Consider the following 19,748-nt stretch of genomic DNA (forward strand, 5'->3'; position numbering starts at 1 on the left):
CGACTACTCCGCCGTCACCACTGACCCGCATGATCCCGACGTGGCGGTGGGAGAGCCGGAGAAACGGCGCCTGTCCTGGTACTGGGGGGTCCGCGACGGCGACTAGGAGCCGACGCCGGCCTTCCCCCCGTTCCAGCACCCCCCTCCTCCACGACGCGACGAGCGCAGGGGCCACGACCGCCGGGGCGGTGGCCGGCGGGAGCGGCCCGACGACCACCCCGACTTCCACGACTGGCACGGTCGGCGGGATGACGACGACGAGGACTACGACGACTGGCACTGTGAGAGGCGTGGACACGCTGATCCCAGGCCCCCCAGAGGGGCGGCGCATGGCGGGCAGCGCCGAGAGCGCTCCCGCTCGCCGCGACGTTGACACGCCGGCCACGGCAACCAAGGTGGCAGGCGGCGGAACCTGGACGGTGAAGCCCCGCTAGGCGCGGACACCCGCAAGGCGACGGACTTCAAGCTGTTGTACGATCTGCAGGTTGAGTCCATGGCGGAGGCGGCGCAGAAGATGTTCAACTTGCAGTGACGCCATTCTCCGGCAACGACGCCACGACCGATTATGGACATCTTCCGAAAGACGTCAAGCATCATCGACGCCATTGGGGAAGAAGTCTGGTTCGACTACAGCGACAACATGAACAACCCTTCAAAGGTATCAGTGCATAACGTCCAGCCGGACGTGCCCCTCCAGCAAGTTTTTCATAGGATTACTTCTGCACTGCCTCCCCTCTATAACCCATCCATCCAGGAGGTGGATGAGGAACTCCGCAGGATGTCTGTGCGTCTGGAGGTGGCCAGCCAAGGCATGCCAACTTCTGGGCAGGAAGGCCGCGCCCTGCCTGGGGCAGAACCCGGCCGTGCTGTTCATGCACCGGCGGCGGGAGGTGCAGCTGGTCAGCGGTCATCTGGGATTCAAGACAGTGGCCACATCAACGACGAGGAACCTGTCATTCCTGTACCAGAGCACCAAGATGCATCCTCCTTCGGGGCTCTCTTCACCAGGCCGGAACCGCCCCTCCATAGCGCGCCGATGCCGCGGCAAGAACCAGCCCCGCAGGCACAACCGGGGTCAACAAAGCATCGCCGCTCTCGCCGTGTCTTCGACATGTCAACGGTACGTCGTAGTGCGCGTCTTTCTACTAGACGTCCGATGCCAGTTATGCAACGTGCACAGCACAACTTATGCCGCAAGCTTGGTCTTCTGAACGACGACCTGCAGCCTATGGAGGCCGCGCTACAGGAATACCTCGCCATGTTCCAGGGCCCCCTTCCACCAGAAGTCATTGCGGCGCTTACGACGGCTTTTAACCTGGAAGATGAGCAAGCTGAAGCCCTTGATGCAGCCATGGCAATGGTGGCCGGAGAAGCAATACAGGATATCCAAGAAGCTGTGGAGGCCCTACAAATAGAAGGTCCTCAGGCGGCAGCTTAGCAGCCCTGCCTTGTATCAATTAGTGTCGGCTACTTCACTATGTCAGTTGCAAGTTCAGTTTTTATGGGCAGCGTGTGTTGTTGCTGCACTTCTTTTGTTAACGCTAGAGACTATGTCTTCGCCCGGGTTGTAATTTTAAAGCCACAGCTACGTCATGGTTGGGCTTCATCTACTGAACTGTTGTTGATCCATTTAGCTTCTATGTTACTTCATTCACGTGTGAGTCTGCTACTTCAGTCAAGTTCAGCACTTTATTCCCAAGCGGCCGCGACGATACAGTGGCTCTTTCGGCCACACTTGTGCGAGCTAACGGGGACGAGGCAACGCTCACCCCTCAAATTGATCGGCCGGCGCTCACCATGGAGCCAAAGCACGTACGCCATAGCCATAACCGAACGCGATCTACGTCTGTTCCAATATGGTGCAAATGAATATTGAGATCCTATGCTGGAATGTGAGGGGACTAAATAGAAGAGCACGAAGAGACACAGTCCGAGAAACGATTACGGGCACCTTATGCCATATTGCGTGTCTTCAAGAAACCAAGCTTGCTGACATTGACCAATTCACAGCGGCTTTCTTGGGAGGGCATAGGCTCGACAACTACTGCTACAAGCCAGCGGGGGGCATTTCAGGCACGCGAGGAGGCATTCTCCTTTTATGGAATGCTAATTTCGTCAAACTATCAAACGTGCTCATAGGACAACACCACATTACGGCGACAGTCACCATGTTAGAATCTTTAAACACCTTTGTCTTGACGGTAGTGTATGGTCCGACCAGCGCTAGTAGGAAAGCCGAATTCCTTGCCGAGTTGCAATCTACAAAACCGCAAAATAACTCCCAATGGCTTGTCCTTGGCGACTTCAACCTCATCTACAAAGCGAGCGACAAAAACAATAACAGAATAAACCGGCGACATATGAACATGTTTAGAGAAGCCTTGGATGCATGTGACCTCCGTGAGATCCGACTCAACAACAGAAAATTTACGTGGAGTAATGAGAGGAGAAACCCCACTCTGGTTCGGCTTGACAGAGTTTTCGCAAATGTACAATGGGAAGAGGCTTTCAGCAACCATGCACTTCAAGCGCTGTCAACTTCACTTTCCGACCATTGTCCGCTGCTTCTTTACAATCAAGGTGGTCCTAGACGACCAAAGTCGTTCAGATTCGAGAATTACTGGACGAAGCTGCCAAGTTTTAGGGACACGGTCACACGAGCTTGGGCCGCTCCGACAGCACACGTCGAGCCTTTCCACCGCCTATATTATAAGCTTCATCACACGGCCGTCGCACTACGGGAATGGTCTAACCATCTGATACCTGACGTGAAAATGCAGTTATACATGGCCCTAGAGGTCATATTGAGATTGGACATAGCTCAGGAACATCGCCCCCTATCTGACGGTGAACGGCTGCTGCGCAGCCGACTAAAATCTCGAGCCATGGGGCTGGCTATCATTGAACGAGTACGTAGGAATCAGGCCAGTAGAACAAAAAATATAAAGCTGGGCGACGCAAACACGCGTTTTTTCCATCGACGGGTAAACGCTAGGCGTCGTAGGAACTTCATCCACAAGTTAAAGAAGGACATCGGCTGGGCATGTACACATGCAGAAAAAGTAGCAGAGATACAAAACTTCTTTACACGAACCATGCAACAGCCACAACCACGACGGGCAGACTTAAATTGGGACATCCTGGGGATCAACAATCATGACCTCTCCTCACTTGATGCAACATTCTCCGAGGATGAAATCAAAAGGGCTATTGACAAATTGCCGGCAGACAAAGCTCCGGGACCGGACGGTTTCACGGGTCTTTTCCTCAAATCATGCTGGGATATTATCAAACAAGATGTAATGACGGCCGTCAACGCCTTTTACTCACTTCGATGTAACAGCCTTGGCCTCATTAATTCGGCGAACATCATACTACTACCAAAGAGAGAGGAGGCTGACTCGGTCCAGGATTTCAGACCAATTAGCTTGATACACTCCTTCATTAAAATAATCACCAAAACGCTGGCGCTAAGGCTCCAACCACACATGAACGCCATTGTTTCTACATGTCAGAGCGCTTTTATCAAGAAGAGGAGTATACATGACAACTTTATGTCGGTACACAATACAGTGAGACGTCTCCATCGCAACGGAGTGCAGGCCATCTTCCTTAAACTGGACATTGCAAAGGCTTTCGACTCCGTTAGGTGGGATTATCTGCTTACACTAATGCAACGACTTGGTTTTCTGACACGCTGGAGGGATTGGATAGCGGCGATATTGTCAACGTCTTCTTCTAGGGTCATACTAAATGGGGTCCCAAATCCACCTCTAAAACACAGGAGGGGGCTACGTCAAGGCGACCCCCTCTCACCGCTCCTCTTCGTCATAGCAATTGACCCGTTACAAAGGCTACTACATCTGGCAACGGAAATGGGTATATTCTCCAAACTACGAGGCCGTGGGCCTTCATGTCGGATCTCAATGTATGCGGATGATGCGGCTCTATTCATTGCGCCAAGAAAAGCGGAGATAGATGCGCTAGTGAACATACTGAATATGTTCGGCAAGGCGACTGGGCTCAAATCAAATTTTCAAAAGTCAACAGCTTTACCTATTCGTTGTCAAGGGATAGCGCTAACAGATATACTACAGAACATGCCAGCCAAGCTCGGAACTTTCCCAACCAAATACCTTGGCCTACCGCTATCTACATCACGTCTTAAAACGGTAGACTTCCAGCCTCTGGTCGACAAGGCAATAGGGAAACTTAACAGCTGGAATGCACGAAACATGACTGCAGCTGGGCGTTTGACACTTGTCAAATCGGTGCTGACAGCCCAACCGGTATATTTACTCACAGCTTTACAGGCTCCAAAGCAAATCATGAAGACCATTGATGCCAAAAGAAAGCAGTTTATTTGGGCCGGAAATGAGAATGTCACTGGTGGGAAATGTAAGGTGAATTGGACGCGGTCTGCCAGACACAAGAAAGGGGGTGGTCTCGGGATTCTACACCTGGGCAAATTCTCCAGAGCGTTACGTCTGCGTTGGCTATGGCAACAATGGATGAATGAGAACGCTTTATGGGATGATTGTGATGTCCCCTGCACACAGGCTGACCGTAAGCTATTCGCGGCAGCCACCACTATAACAATCGGTGATGGCAACAAAATTTCATTTTGGGACAGTGGCTGGATCGATGGCCAAAGGCCCCGGGACATGGCGCCCAACCTCTTCAGCATTTCAAAAAGGAAGAACAGATCGCTGCGCGAAGCCATCACAGACAATGCTTGGGTCGCAGATATCGACCTCCAGCACCAGAGCTTCTCGGTCACACACTTCATTGAGCTGCAGAAACTCTGGAATGCGGCGAGCCGTCTGCAACTTCGACTAGGGGTCCCGGACACCATTCGATGGAAATTGACGGCCGACGGTCACTATAGCATGAATTCAGCATACCGAGCGCAGTTCTTCGGGTCCACAAACACCAACTTCGAAGCCATCATCTGGAAGCCGTGGGCACCCCCAAAGTGTAAGTTCTTCAGCTGGCTGGCGATTCAGGACAGAATTTGGACAGCGGACCGGTTGCAACGCCGGGGATGGCCGTGCAACCCAAATTGTGCTCTCTGTGAAGCAACTCAAGAGACGGGGCTACACATGTTCACCGCATGCAATTACACAAGGAATGTCTGGGCTCAACTAAGCGCGTGGACGAGGTGCCCGACCATTGAACCGGAATGCTGGACTCCACATGACGCTCTGCATGACTGGTGGATGGCATTAGCAGGCGCGCAGGTCGCTGACAAAAAAGGCTTGAGATCTCTCATCATCTTAGTCCTGTGGGAGGTTTGGAAAGAGCGCAACGCGCGGGTTTTCCATCATCAGGAACAATCCATCCCCCGCTTAGTGGCTCGAATAAGGGACGAGGCAACCACGTGGGTGACGGCAGGTGCTGTGCACCTGGAGCGGTTTCTTGACGCTGCAAGGCGCAGTTGAGTGTATATAGGGGTGCCTGTTCCTTTTATCTCTTCTGTCCGCGAGCTAAGCTTGCAGCGCGCAGCATGTAAAGTTTTCTAGTGTGTTTCGCCCTCGGGCATTCCCCTTTATTTATATAGTGGCAGCTCTCCTGTCAGCTCGTTTAAAAAAAAATACAATCTGAATATGCTTGCATGCATGCGGTCAGATCGAGGACCCATAGCACGACACAGGACATAATCTTCGTAACTACAGTACTGAGGGTAGGGCGAAAAATTAGTCTATCTCATTCCAATATAAAAAAAGAACAAAATTCTCAAAGATCATGCTGAGGGCTACAGAGGCTATGCATGGGCCACTGGGCCTCTTCTGGTGGGCTCTTTTCCAATCAGCGACAGTTGTGCTTAGTGCGGCCAAACCCGGCCGTAGCACTTGAACATTCAATAGGAATAACAGTTCTAGAAAAATGCTCAAAGGCAAGTATTACTATCTGCTTGCTTTTAATATTGGAATATTTTTCATATTAATCTAGGTTAGTCAGCTCCTATAGGCCTATAATTACTCCACGTGTTCTTTAGAGCATATAGAAAAGGGGAGGGTGATTGGTAGGTTACCTAGTTGATCTCTACAACATCGTTGTAGCTCTGTAGGTTGGTGAGATAAAGATGGTGATGCCGTCCAGCTATTTGGAGAGGATGATCCTTCGTTGATTTGCCGTCAAATGCCGTCCGCAGTGAGCAAGCTTTTAGATGGATTCTATGGAACGTGGATTGGATTGGTTGTGTTCTCTTTAATAGGCGTGTGAGAATGGAAGAGATTTAGATTTAGATAGATATTTTTTCTATTTGTTGGTTTAGAGATAGACATATTTTTAAAAAAAGAAATTGCAATACATGTCTACATGTCATCGCTAGGGACTATGCACGCACATATCTTGTTTGTTAGTTGTATTAGCTAAAGATCCTTTTAGGATAGATACGATTTAGAATCAACTAAGTGAATCTGTTTCAATGAATCCACATGCATGTCATCTTACTATCTGCTTGCTTTGCTGGTTGCATTGGCAGGAGCTAGCAGCACGGTGTCTCAAAAAAATATATGTAACTGACTGCAAAAAAAATCTTATTGTTATTATTTTTTTGTTTTTTTAGAATTCTCTCTTTTTTAGAATGTCCACCTAGGATTTCTAGGTGGCTTCATGTGGAGACTTTAAAACAGCCTCCAATTAGTAATAGTAAGATAAGATACCTGAGTTATCTGGTACAACTGAACATTGGGATAAGGCTGAAGGGTACAGGTCTGATTTTGTTCTCTTCTAGCTAGACACCAAAATTATGCATGATATTTTGTTACAACTTGTAGTGGTATCTAGCCCCTGTGGTCACATATTTTGTTGAGGTCTGATTTTGGTTCTCTTCTGGCTTGTATCACACGAAAGATGCTGTATTCGTACATCTCGTCCAAGAGCAGAATTACACACGGCTCATTTCACGGTAGATGGCCCATGGACCAGGGCTTACTTACAACATGCACACATTCAGACACCTGTAAGTTTTAATTCCAATGAGCTTATCAATGCGGATTTGAAGCAATATTGGTTGCTGGCATCAAGGAAATGCGTTCCACTACCACTACGTGCTAAGTTAGCCCAGAAATCCAGAATGGACCAAAACATTAATTAGCTTGGCTAACCTTTAACGATCAATCGATCTAAAAAAAACGATCAATCAATTCTGTCAACACTTGAGATTTTGCATTTTGGCTCCAGCTCCACGGCAGCCACCAGCTATAGGTGTCCGATCGAGCAGGCCGGCATAGCTGGCCACCTCGTGTTTCATTTTTATTGTGACGATTATTGCCAATCTTGTAGCAAAGGAACGGATGGAGTAGAAAAGGCCGGCCTCCAGCTAGCTTTATTTGCAGCAATTGTGCAGGCTATAATTATTCTGTTCGTTGAAATTGTTCGTTTGGAAGTTTCCCGAAAAGCTAATTATAGGTTGTTCTCTCCATCGGAACAATAGGGCCGTTATGCTTATTACTAAACTTGTTGAAGAGATGAAATAGAACCAAGGTCTATCTTTTTGACTTCAATCGGAACTTCTCTTGACCCAACGACACGTTGATCTAGTTTCCATCGGAGCCACAAGGGACTGTTTAAACTGATTCGTTTCTGTCTATAAGCTCCCAGTGCATCATAGGAACTAGAAGTGGGAGAGGGGATGTGATGATTGAGGTTTTGAATAAGACGGATTTTTGCAAGAGAACCAAATCCAAGTTGGTGAAGATCATGATTTGGGCTGGCATTGTAGTTATTACCTTTGCAATTGCGGTTTGAATCTATCCGATCTTTATCTTTTTGCTCAAAGAACAAATAAAACCCCTTGTTGAAGCCCTTTATGATAAGCTTCCCTGGATCTGGGAAGTTTCTCTTTCACGGTATTGGGTTGTGGGTTTTTTTCTACCAATGGCAGCTTTCCCTTCACCGCCCCCACGGGGGTGGTCCACAGGGTTCATAACTGCGCCTCTTACTACGGGGCGTTTACCTAGCCCTTGGGTGCGTATTGTTTGTTGACCATAACTAATGAACCCAATTAGCATAGGGAACATATACTTTGTATCGACTAAAATATATACTTTGACTTTCATGTGCTAGAACTTTAGCTCGTAAACATAAAAGTAGGGTAAGAACTTTTATGCAACGATTGGGTTCGGTATTTTTAGAAGAATTTTTGAGACGTGGCATCTGACTGAACTATCAATTCTGCCACTGGAAATTGGGTGGAAAAAACAAATGTCTTATTTTTTCTGTAAGAGATAGCGTTATTCTTCAAAGGAATCTTCAATCTGCACAAGGAACTCTGTACCCTTGCTGTAGTCTATTCTATAAAGATTTCACTAAAGCATCATGCTTCTGAAGTAAAGGATCCTCTTCTTCTCCTAGCTGATTAGCCTGCCACACCTGAGTTATCTGGTACAACTGAACATTGGGATAAGGTTGAAGGGTACAGGTCTGATTTTGTTCTCTTCTAGCTAGACACCAAAATTATGCATGATATTTTGTTAGAACTTGTATAGGTATCTAGCCCCTGTGGTCACATATTTTGTTGAGGTCTGATTTTGGTTCTCTTCTGGCTTGTGGTTAAATTTATGAACAAGTCTCCACCTCAACTTAACTGGAAAGGTGCTGTATTCGTACATCTCGTCCAAGAGCAGCGGCTCATTTCACGGTAGATGGCCCATGGAGCAGGGCTTGCTTACAACATGCACACATTCAGACACCTGTAAGTTTTAATTCCAATGAGCTTATCAATGCGGATTTGAAGCAATATTGGTTGCTGGCGTCAAGGAAATGCGTTCCACTACCACTACGTGCTAAGTTAGCCCAGAAATCCAGAATGGACCAAAATATTGATTAGCTTGGCTAACCTTTTGTCAACACTTGAGATTTTGCATTTTGGCTCCAGCTATAGGTGTCCGATCGAGCAGGCCGGCATAGCTGGCTACCTCGTGTTTCATTTTTATTGTGACGATTATTGCCAATCTTGTTGCAAAGGAACGGATGGAGTAGAAAAGGCCGGCCTCCAGCTACCTCGGTCGCTTCAATCCCATGCGATTCGTACGTCTTTTGCTAAACTATGTATACCATGTGCTAGGCATAATTGCAATTGCAACTCGAGGCACATGGGATGGGACTCGAAGAGTGGACTTTGATATATAACCTATAAAAGGAGCACGCCTGAAGCAAGCAAGCGCGTGCTTATAATTAGTTTATATGTAATTCGGCAAATCTGAGCCTATAAGAGGCCCACCCACGTACTCACCTAGCATCGATCGCACATCCAGCTTCCCAACATACACAACACACTAGCATTATTATCGCCATACGTACAGTAGCAACACACGCACAAAATTCAAAGATGGCCAAGCCCTGGAAGCAGCAGGCCCTGATTCTGGTGGCGGCGCTGCTCCTGGGGCTCTCGCTGCCAGTGCCAGGCAGCGCAGCCCCGGTGGAGGTCGCTTGTTCCAGGGGTCTTGAGCAGGTTGATTTCATCACCAAGGGCCCATCATGTACCAAACCCGTATTGAATCGCTTCGGTTTAATTGATGGCACCTCTGAGGAAGATGTTGGAAAGTGCTGTGACATGCTACTAGGTGTCATTTTTCTATCCAGCGGAAAGCAAGACTGCGCTTGCAGTCTTCTGAAGGCATTTGCGCAGGAGAAGATCGACGTCGCTAGAGTATGCAAGCAGCTTCGTATGACCAAAGAAAAGTGCCAGGCTAAGGAGGATGCCGAGAAGGCAAAGGCGGATACTTCCTTCCTTTCCTTTTTTTTATAATTGCTTCCTTGTTTAATTTATTTGCGGTTTCAAATGGTGTGGTGTTTGTTTGTTGGACTATTCAGCTTGCTAGTTTGAGTTGATTATTATTGTGTTTGTAACTTACATTGTTATGAACCCGGGCCCCTCTATGATATAAATTTGATTGTTTCATTCCACCAGTTTGTTTTACTACTCGTGGTAATTGCATGTTCGATCCTGCTCATGCTAAGATGGATAAGATGTGCATTAAGAATAGAAATTCTCATTCAAATCGCCGGAAAAGAACAATACATATTGGGAAATTATTCAAACCGGAACAATGAAAAACGTCATTGGTTGGTTGGCAAGGGAAATTGTGTTAAAAATGCAGAGTGCAAGACAAACAATCATGTCATTTAAAAACGGACACTTGCCAAAATAGAATGTAACTAAAAACGGATGGTTTTTCTTGCTAAAATTTCTAAGTTTTCTTGCAAAAAAGATTATCATCTGAGGAAACACTGATATATACATGTGACCACGATGCTTGATCAATCTTACTAAAATCAATGAGCTCGCATTACATTACGGTAAGGGAAAGGAATCTGTACTCGGGAAATGAACTAGTGATTACAGTTCACCAACTCAAGAGTTTGGCATGTACATAGTTTATTCTGGCAAATGGAGAAGGCCTCCAAGCTAAGGGGAAAAGGAACAAATATTCAGAAAGTATAGGTTGTATCATTACATCAGCATCAATCTGCTTGATATAGCCCATGAAAAATCTATCAACGGGTATGAAAAAGGTAGATGTTCTATAGTTTCGTATATCTTATACAAGTACGTACATCTTTTTTCACATGTTATCATCAATTATCATAATTGAATTTTTGTTGCGTAAAGTCAAAGAAGTATCTCATATCAGTATCCTTCAGAGGAATCTCCCATTCCCCCATAGTCCACTTGGGCTACGCGGCCTAGAAAGAAAGAGGCCCGTGATACCTTGGGCCGAAACCGAACCGCGCCGACACCGAGCTGGGCTTGGCACTGCTCGCTTATTTTTTCACTCACCTCGTCCCCGTGGGCCATCTTGCGCTCCTGCCTCGCCGCACGTCGGCCGGTCGCCGTCCCCGGCGGCCCATAATGCCGTCCGCTGGAGCATCCTGCTTCTCGTCCCGTAAGTCCGTGACCAGACATAGCATTGCGCCGATGCCGCCTGTACTGGTGACGGGGCTAAACCCTAACTAGCCTCTCGGCTTGTGTGACTATTCTTCCTCTCCAGCCACCGTCACTCTCGGCTTGCCGCGCTTCTCCGTAATCCAGTCGGCGCTGGTGCTTGAAGTCAGTGAAAGGGCGATCCAGCCGGGACCGGCCATTTTGCATTTGACTTCTAGTCCTTGATGGGCGGTGAAGCCGGTAACCATTTTTTCTACATTTAATTCTCGTGGGATTATGTCTGGTCCAATTCCACTTTCCGCCTATTTTGCTTCAGATTTCGATTAGTTGTATTAGTTATTGTAGTGTCCATTTACTTATTTAGTTGGCTTGCGCTGAACATTACTATCACAGCTTCAGTAGCTGATGAATTAGATTAGACACAGTGTTGGGATCATTTCGAGAATGATGGGGTCGTATTAAGGTTATACTAGTATACTAATGGTAGCATAGCATCCGTAAAGCGCATAGAGTGTATCTAGAAAATTTGGAAGTATAATCCATATTCTACATAATAAGGGCCCATCTTTATAATGTTGGCTATTGCACAGTTGTTGATTATCCTTTCTTTTCAATACTCAACTAGTTCGAATACAATTGCTTGGAGACGGCGACGGGGCGGCTCTCCCCCCTTCGGGTCCAGGCAGACACGGATGCCTAGTCAATGGAGAGGACGGCCATGGCGGGGCCGGCGTGGGCGGCCGGATCCGGCACTGGCAGGTGTGGATCCGGTGGTCCCGAGGGTGGATCCGTTGAAGACTAGGGTGGCGGCCGGTGACAGCCCGCCGACGAGGAGGAGGGTGACCACGCCCGGGATGCCAAGAACGACGCCTCACCGGTGGCGCCGGAGGGGAGCGGGCGGCGGAGCGAGAAGGGAGGGTGGCGTGGGCAGCCGAGGGCGTTGCGGGGATAGGCCTGGTGGGGGCCGGTGTGCTAGGCGGTGGTTCTGCCTCGCTGCTCAGCGGGGGGACCAACGGACCCAGGCGGCGGCGGTTTGCGGCCATCTATCAATGAGCGGCAGCTCACTGCGAACGTCTTCCTCGCGCGCATCGCCGACAAGCTCATCCTCTAGGCGCACCCTAGCTGCCGGCGGACTCTCGGTGGGTGGCGGTCGCTCGCGGATGAAGGCCGGGCAGCCGGCGTGGGCAACGGAGGAGCGTCGGCCGGGAGAGAAGCGCGGCGGCTAGGAGAAGTGCGGTGGCTGGGAGGAGCGCGGTCGGGAAGTGCGCGCAGCCAGGAAGAGCTCGTGCCGCCGCTGGGAGGAGCGCGCGGTCGGGAGGAGCGCGCGGCCGAGAGGAGCGCGGTCGAGAGAGCGCGTGGTGGTGGGGAGGAGTACGGTGGCCGGAAGGAGCACGGCAAGCGGCCGCGTGGCGTTGGCAGGGAGGTGCAGGTGGTGGAGGACGCTACGCGTGGGCAGGGATGGAGGGTGGCGATAGAAACGGAGGTGAAGGTATGATGGCATGGTGAGTTGAGGCGTGGCGGCGGCGGCACCTCGGCTAGGTTACCGTAGTAGTAGTCCGGGAGTGCCGAACCATGTACGTGCAGCGAGGGGTTGTATTGCTCCGGGCGGAAGCCCTCACCGGCCTTCGTGCTAGTGGACATGATGGTGGCATCCTAGGACGTCGTCTTCCCCGTTGGGGGTGTCAGGTTGGAACTACGACCCTACTGCACGGGGTTCTCTGGGTGAAAACCCTATCCAGATTCTGGATGAGCGATGGCGGCGCCATTGGTGTTGTGCCCTCCTTGGAGGCATCGTCTCTAAATATCCAACTTGGTTCGTGGCATTGCTAAACCATTGTCATAGGAGGTCACAGCCAAGGGTGGCAACTCCATTGCGTGGTGAGCTGAATGGGTGTTGCCGAGCCCATGTGCAAGCATTCAAAGTTATGGTGGCGGTTAGGAGTTATTGCATGGTTGTCGTTTGGCTGCTTGCAGTGGACCGCGGCTGCTGACGTTGCTTGGCAGCGATTAGTCCGATGTGGGACTGCGTCGGAGGACGGCGCTTGCGGCAACAGCAGCGTGGAACGACTAGGCTTGCAGCGGACCGCGGCGGGTTGATTAGCTTAGTTGGGCTATCCGGTGCGGTACATCATCGGAAAATGGCGCAAGCGACTTCTTTGGCTTGCTGACACGGCGGAGAAGGCTATGTACGAGGGTGAAGCTACGAGGCGTGGTCGACACACTGCGGCAGCTTGGCTGATCAATGAAGATCTTGGGAAGCGGGGCAATATCACTGAACACTCTGACAGCGACAAAAGAAACGAATCTGTGACGTGGAGTACTGCGGCGGGCGTCCAACGTCGGATGTGGCGAGGCCCCCACGCGTTGTGTTATCGTGCCGGCGACTGCGAGGCAGCCTGTGAGAGGTCCGGATTCGGTGCTATCACCCTGTCAGGTGGAGAGTGATGTTACAGCGGCACTACGGCAGAAGGTCCTGCATGGCGGTGGCTTTTTCGGTGCGGTGCAGTCTGCTTCTTGGTTCAACGTCGACGCTAGGTTACGCTGGAAGGTTTTGGCGACTTCTAGACCGTGTGTATGGTGGTACGGGCTGTGGTAAGGCTTCATTTCTGTCACTGAGATGTTGAGAGGAGTGGAGTTCGCCGACGGTTGATGTCCCAATCCAATCGGCTGATGTATTGTAGAGTTGAGTTGCGTGTGAGAGCGTGCTGCGGCATGCGTTGAGGACCTAATCTAACATGTTGGTGTTTGCATCATTTTTTCCGTTTTTTCCTTTTTCATGTTATCGTTCAGTCTGGATTTCATCTTCTTTATTAATATAATCGGCAGCTCTAGGCAGTTCGTTTCTAAATAATGACTCCAACTACACAGCCAACAGCACCTACCAATCCAACCTAAAGCTTCTCTCCACCACACTCCCCGACAAGGCCTCCTCGTCTCCCACCCATCTCTTCGCCACAGACACCGCTGGCAGTGTCCCGGAAACCGTCTACGTCCTCACACTCTGCCATGGTGACACCAACGCCTCAGCCTGCGCTGTGTGCGTCGCCAACGCCTTCAAGGATGCGCAGCAGGTATGCGCGTTCAAGAAGGACGTGACCTGTGACCATCTACTACGACCCCTGCTACCTCCGCTTCTCCGACCAGAACTTCCTGAATCCTGACCTCCATAGACAACAACAACCAGTGCATAAATGCCAACGGGGAGAACGTGACCTCACCTGCGGTGGCGTTTGACACCGCCGTGGGTGTTCTACTCAACGCCTTCGTGGATTACGCGGTAAACTCTTCGTCACGGTTAGGCACCGGAGTGGAGGATTTCGATAAGAGCAACCTCAACATCTATGCGCTGGCGCAATGCACGCCGGACTTGTCGCCCGACGACTGCCGTGCCTGCCTCGATCAGATACTGAACGTGCAGATGAAGTTTTTTAGCGGCAGGCAGGGAGAGAGGATTCTGGGATTGCGATGCAACTACCGGTTTGAACTCTATCCCCTCTTCTCCGGCAGGCCCCTTCTGCACCTCCCAGCCCCAGCCCCGGCCCGGCTGTCACACCATCCGTCGACGAAGGTGAGTTCCAATTCCAAGATTTTTACTGAAGAAAAGGAAGGATTTGAAGTTTAAGAAGTAGATTTTTTTTCCAATTTACTCCAGTTGTTGCAGACTGCAGCAAACACGTACTCCCTCCGTCCCAAATTACTATTCATTACGGCTCTAGATTCGTAGCTTTTGCTATGCACCTAGATATATGCTATGTCTAGATACGTAGCAAAAGTCATATACCTAGAAAAGGCAAAACGAATAGTAATTTGGAACGGAGGGAGTACTACACATAATGATTGATTTGTATCACCATATATATGACCAGATTAGTTACATACTTATACTGGTCAGCCATTATTGTACAGGAGGAAAGAGAAATAAATCAAGCACCGTCTTGTCCATTGCACTGGGAATAGTTTCTTCAGCTTTGGTTGCCACATTAGTCTTCATTATTGGCATGTGGAGAAGGAGAAAACCACAAGTGTCACTACCGTGTAAGTCCTCTTGATTCCTTATGTTTTGGATGCATAAATAGGGAGTGCCCAAGAAATTATTTTGACTTATGTACCTATTATTATGTATTTTAGAAACGTCACTTTATAAAATTGCATTACTATGAAACCATTTTTATTTTTTTTCATAGCATTCCCACAACCAATCCAAGTAGTCACAAAACGTTACTAGCCAAAATCACAGTAATGCGGTTATATACTTGTTCTTGTTTACTCGAAGAAACAAAGAAAACAGCAACATGGATGTCAATTGAAGTCAATTGTACAAAAATTAAGCGAACCAAATGAACTTCGCAACTGATTAAGTTGGATATTATTGTCTCTTACGATAAAAGTTTCTATTGATTTCATGAAAACCAAGGAGATTCATTTGTTTCTTCATGTTGCTCATTGTTATGGTACTTATTGTCATTTCACAGATTTGTCTTACATGGAAAGCACGGAAAGCGTTAGTTTACCCATGCTTGATCTCCCAACACTGAAAGTTGCAACGGAGAACTTTGCTGAAAGAAATAAGCTTGGGGAAGGAGGGTTTGGTGCTGTCTACAAGGTGCGCATCATCTTATACTTAGATCTCTCATCCAAACTTCCTGACTTGGATGGATTATAGTTATTTCAACTAATGTCTGTACTAGGAGGAAGAGAAAATTGCACCAACGTTACTCTTGAAATATCACCTTACATTCGACTAGTCTTTTCACACACATTCTCAAAAACTAATCTTGACTTTAAGTCTTGGTCGGTACGATTTAGAAAAGAAAACGTTGCAGGCGCCCATCTCTATGCCTATGAGTATGTTGATCATATTTTCTCAGCTTAAGCATTTTGGGACTTGGGTGAACTTGATAGTGCACATGCAAAACAGTGGTTATTTGTTCACCCAGGCCTGTAATATATGAAACCCATTTGGCAAGTCATTGTGAACTTTTCACAAGTGATGACGTGCAGGATTTCTAGCAGCGCATTGCATCCAACTTGTGTGGAGCAACTCAAGCCAACAGATCCTAATTGGCCATATCAGCAATATATTCCGTTTGGGTAACATAAGGAGAAAGTTAGATATATTCTTGTTTATGAATCCAAAATAATAATTTATAATGTTAGCTAGGGACCTAAATGAAACTAAAATTCAAATAATTTAGGGAATTGTGGTGCAATTTTCTCATAAGAGGTATGGCTTTATGCCTTCAAACCTATATTTGTTTCAGCTATAGATATTATGTCCACTTCCACAGGGAAAACTTCCTGATGGTGAACAAATAGCAGTAAAGAGACTCTCACAAGGTTCAAAACAACGAATAGGGGGAGCTAAAGAATGAGCTTGTTTTGGTTGCTAAGCTTCACCACAAAAATCTTGTAAGGCTTGTCGGAGTTTGCTTGGAAGAACATGAGAAACTTCTTGTCTATGAATACATGCCCAACAGAAGCCTCGACACATTTCTTTTTGGTAAAGTTTAACTTTCATATTTGTATTAGAGTATCTGCTGCTAGTCAAATTCCACTCAGATCAATGAGCCAGTATTATTTGTTTCCATGTTTAGATCCTGAGAAGAGCAAGAAGCTTGACTGGGGAATGAGGTTCAGAATAATAAGTGGAATTGCCCGAGGATTACAATATGTCCACGAAGATTCACAACTGAAGATAATCCACCGAGACCTGAAGGCAAGCAATGTTCTGTTAGACATGGATTTGAATCCAAAAATTTCAGACTTCAGTTTGGCGAGACTATTTGAACAAGACCAAACAAAGGACGTTACCAGCCGCATCGTCGGAACATTGTAAGTGAATTCATGTATTCAACCATGGCTTAATTAAGTACCATAGAATGCACCTATTAGTAACAGTACATTAAATCTTCCTGCAGCGGATACATGGCACCAGAATATGCCATGCGTGGGCAAATCGTAACAGGGAGAAGAAATTGTGGCTTCTACAATTCCGAGCAGTCTGTTGACCTCTTAGCTCTTGTAAGTACTCAACACCATTTTTGATCTCCATCGACAGCTAATTCCGTGCAGTAAGAACTCACCCATCTAATGCAGATATGGGAGCACTGGACCAATCGAAGAACTCTAGAGATAGTTGATCCATTTCTGGGCAGTTTCTCTGAAGATCAGATACTGACATGTGTTCACGTCGGACTGCTATGTGTTCAACAGAGCCCAATAGATAGACCAAGGATGTCAACGGTAAATGCCATTCTTGGTACTGATACTCCCTTTCTCCAAATTCCATCCAAGCCAGCATTTTGCATACAGGATATCAGCAGTGATTTAGAGACACGTGAAACCGTTTCCGGACCCACCCTCAAGCCAGCAGTCGTGTCAGCAACTGAGGTGTCATTCATAGAACCTGAGCCAAGATAAAGAGAGCTTCCTTAGAATAGAGAAATCATGAAGAATATTGAAGTTATATGGTAGTCTGAGAATTTCTTGTACTGGAACTTAAGTTGATTACAAATTAAAGTATCTTGAATAATTACTGTTCTGTATAATAATTATATATATTAGCAGTCTAGTAATTTTAGGAGATATCATTGTTAGAAATTCGTGAATAAATTTTGGACCAGCGACAAATCAAAATTATTTATCTAATGTAATACAATTTTACTACCAATTACGTACTCATTATGATTTCCGTCCCTCTTTATTGTCGTTTTTCCTTTTGAATCACATGTCCAGATATGTTTGGTTAAAACGTTAGCTTGGACTGTATGTTTGACATGAAAATAGACATGTTCATCGCTTTCTGCATATATATACGCGGTCTGCATATTATCGCACATCATGCATGTATACCTCGTACTTAGAGCACCCGCAGTGTGCCAAAAAGTCGATGCCCGGTTAGGAAAGAGAAGGATGGGGCATCCAAATACACACTACATGGGGCGATGCTTCAACAGAAAAACCAGGTGAATGTTGTTTCCTCGATGCTTCATTCGTTAAAAATAATTTCGTGAACGCAGTTACGCAGGTGAAGCATGGGCCACCACTGTTCAGGGTCATCTCGTACTGCTGAAGCAGCGTTTCTCGCTTTTATTTATTATTCACCGCATGGGTTCCACACCAGTGCTCTCACGCTGCAGCCTTTGGAGATCGAGGCCCAATTCCCTGTCGTGCGCAGTCAATTTGTTGTGGGCATCGACGCCCACGCTGTGGGTGCTCTTAGGGGGCTGTTTGGATTTTGCCCACAGCAGGCCGTCTTTCTATCGGCGAGCCAATTATTTGGCAACAAGTAGCGTCAAACCAAACGTATTGAGATTTTTCAGTCAACTTCCGAAACATTGGTAGGGTTAATATTGGCATCAAACCAAACGTCCTCTTAGAAACGGCACTTGGGTAGAGAGATATAGCTAGGATAGAGGGACAACATAGAAGAGCGACCATGCTATGGAGGTAGGCTAAATTTGTGGACTTGATATCAAGGAAAAATAGATAGCCTATTTATGTGTGCTTCTCGTTTCACTTTATGCAATGTTTTCTTGCTCTGAATTTACTAAATTATGTAATCAGTTTGGATCCAGTTATAAATGGGGCCGTGCTTACTCCCAAAAATATATTTAAAAAATAAGAGTGAAGCACATCGTATATCTCAAACTTGTAACGCTATGTCATCTCAATTCCCAAACTTGCAAAACGCACAATCAAATTTCCAAACATGATAATTGTACCATATGATTATCTAATCATTATAGCTTGAGTTAAACCGTCTACACAGCATGCTAACTGTGCAATGACATAGACCTAAGACCTAACATGTAGGGCTGGCTCCATCTCTCTCATTCATTCTTTACTCCTGCTCAAATCTCATGTATCACCTTCCCCACTAGGCCTGCTAACGGGGCAGGTGGAAATGGGGATTTCGGAGCGGAGTCTGAGATGCGGCTTACTGGGATGGGTATGAATGGGTTGTAGTTGCTTGCAGGGCGGGGCGGGTTTACTGCAAAGGTGGGTTGGGCGCGGGTTGGATTAGGCCATGTTTAGTTGCCCAAGTTGGGACCTCCCAACTTGGGAGTTACTGTTCAGCCGAAATTGGGCCCTCAGGCCAAATTTTGGAGGTCCCAACTTAGGACTTCACAAAGTTTGCAATGCACTGTTTTATCATCCAGCAATTCAGCGTGACTTGTTGTCCTCCAAAAAAATGCACTGAACCAGGCCAAATGACAACACAATTCATTACTGTTTCAACAACAAAACTTCAAGGAAAATATTCTCAAGTGCACCGCAAATTATTATAGATTCACAACACCAAAAATTGTTACACCTAATCACAAGGTACATAAACAATTACATGTCCTCAAACACAAATTATTCAAGACCTAGCAAACAAATGTTCAGCAAGCATGTCTCGGAATGCATCCATGCTTGCCATGTCCGCACTCTCCGGCGCAGGCACTGTTTCCGGCTGATCCTAAGTGCCTTCAACAGGCACATAGTTAATGTTGTTGTCCACTATACCAAAGTGACTATCAAAGTCACCATTAATCCTAATGAAGTTGTGCAACGCCATGCATGCACATATAATCCGTGTCTACGTTTCTGATGGATAGGCCGGGATGTCCAACAATATGCGCCACTTTATTTTCAACACTCCATACGCCCTTTCGATCACATTTCTAAGAGATGAATGTGCAAAGTTGAATATCTTCTTCATACCTTGTGGTTCGAGCGCGTTTTGAAAGTCTTGGATGTGATACTTGGTCTGGCGGTAAGGAGCCAGGAAGCCGGTGCGGTTTGCATACCCCGAGTCCACCAAGTAGTATTTCTCTACACCAGCAGTAAGTACCTGTAAGTTTACAAT

The 19,748-nt window shown here is 47.3% G+C and overlaps 1 pseudogene; it reads left to right on the forward strand.

Annotated features, from left to right (window-relative positions):
* The first annotated feature begins 9,337 nt into the window (after positions 1-9,337).
* LOC117844414 (cysteine-rich receptor-like protein kinase 10) lies at positions 9,338-17,524 on the forward strand (annotated as a pseudogene).
* Positions 17,525-19,748: the final 2,224 nt, after the last annotated feature.

This window comes from Setaria viridis, chromosome 2 (assembly GCF_005286985.2).
Source record: "Setaria viridis chromosome 2, Setaria_viridis_v4.0, whole genome shotgun sequence".
Classification (NCBI taxonomy): Eukaryota; Viridiplantae; Streptophyta; class Magnoliopsida; order Poales; family Poaceae; genus Setaria; species Setaria viridis.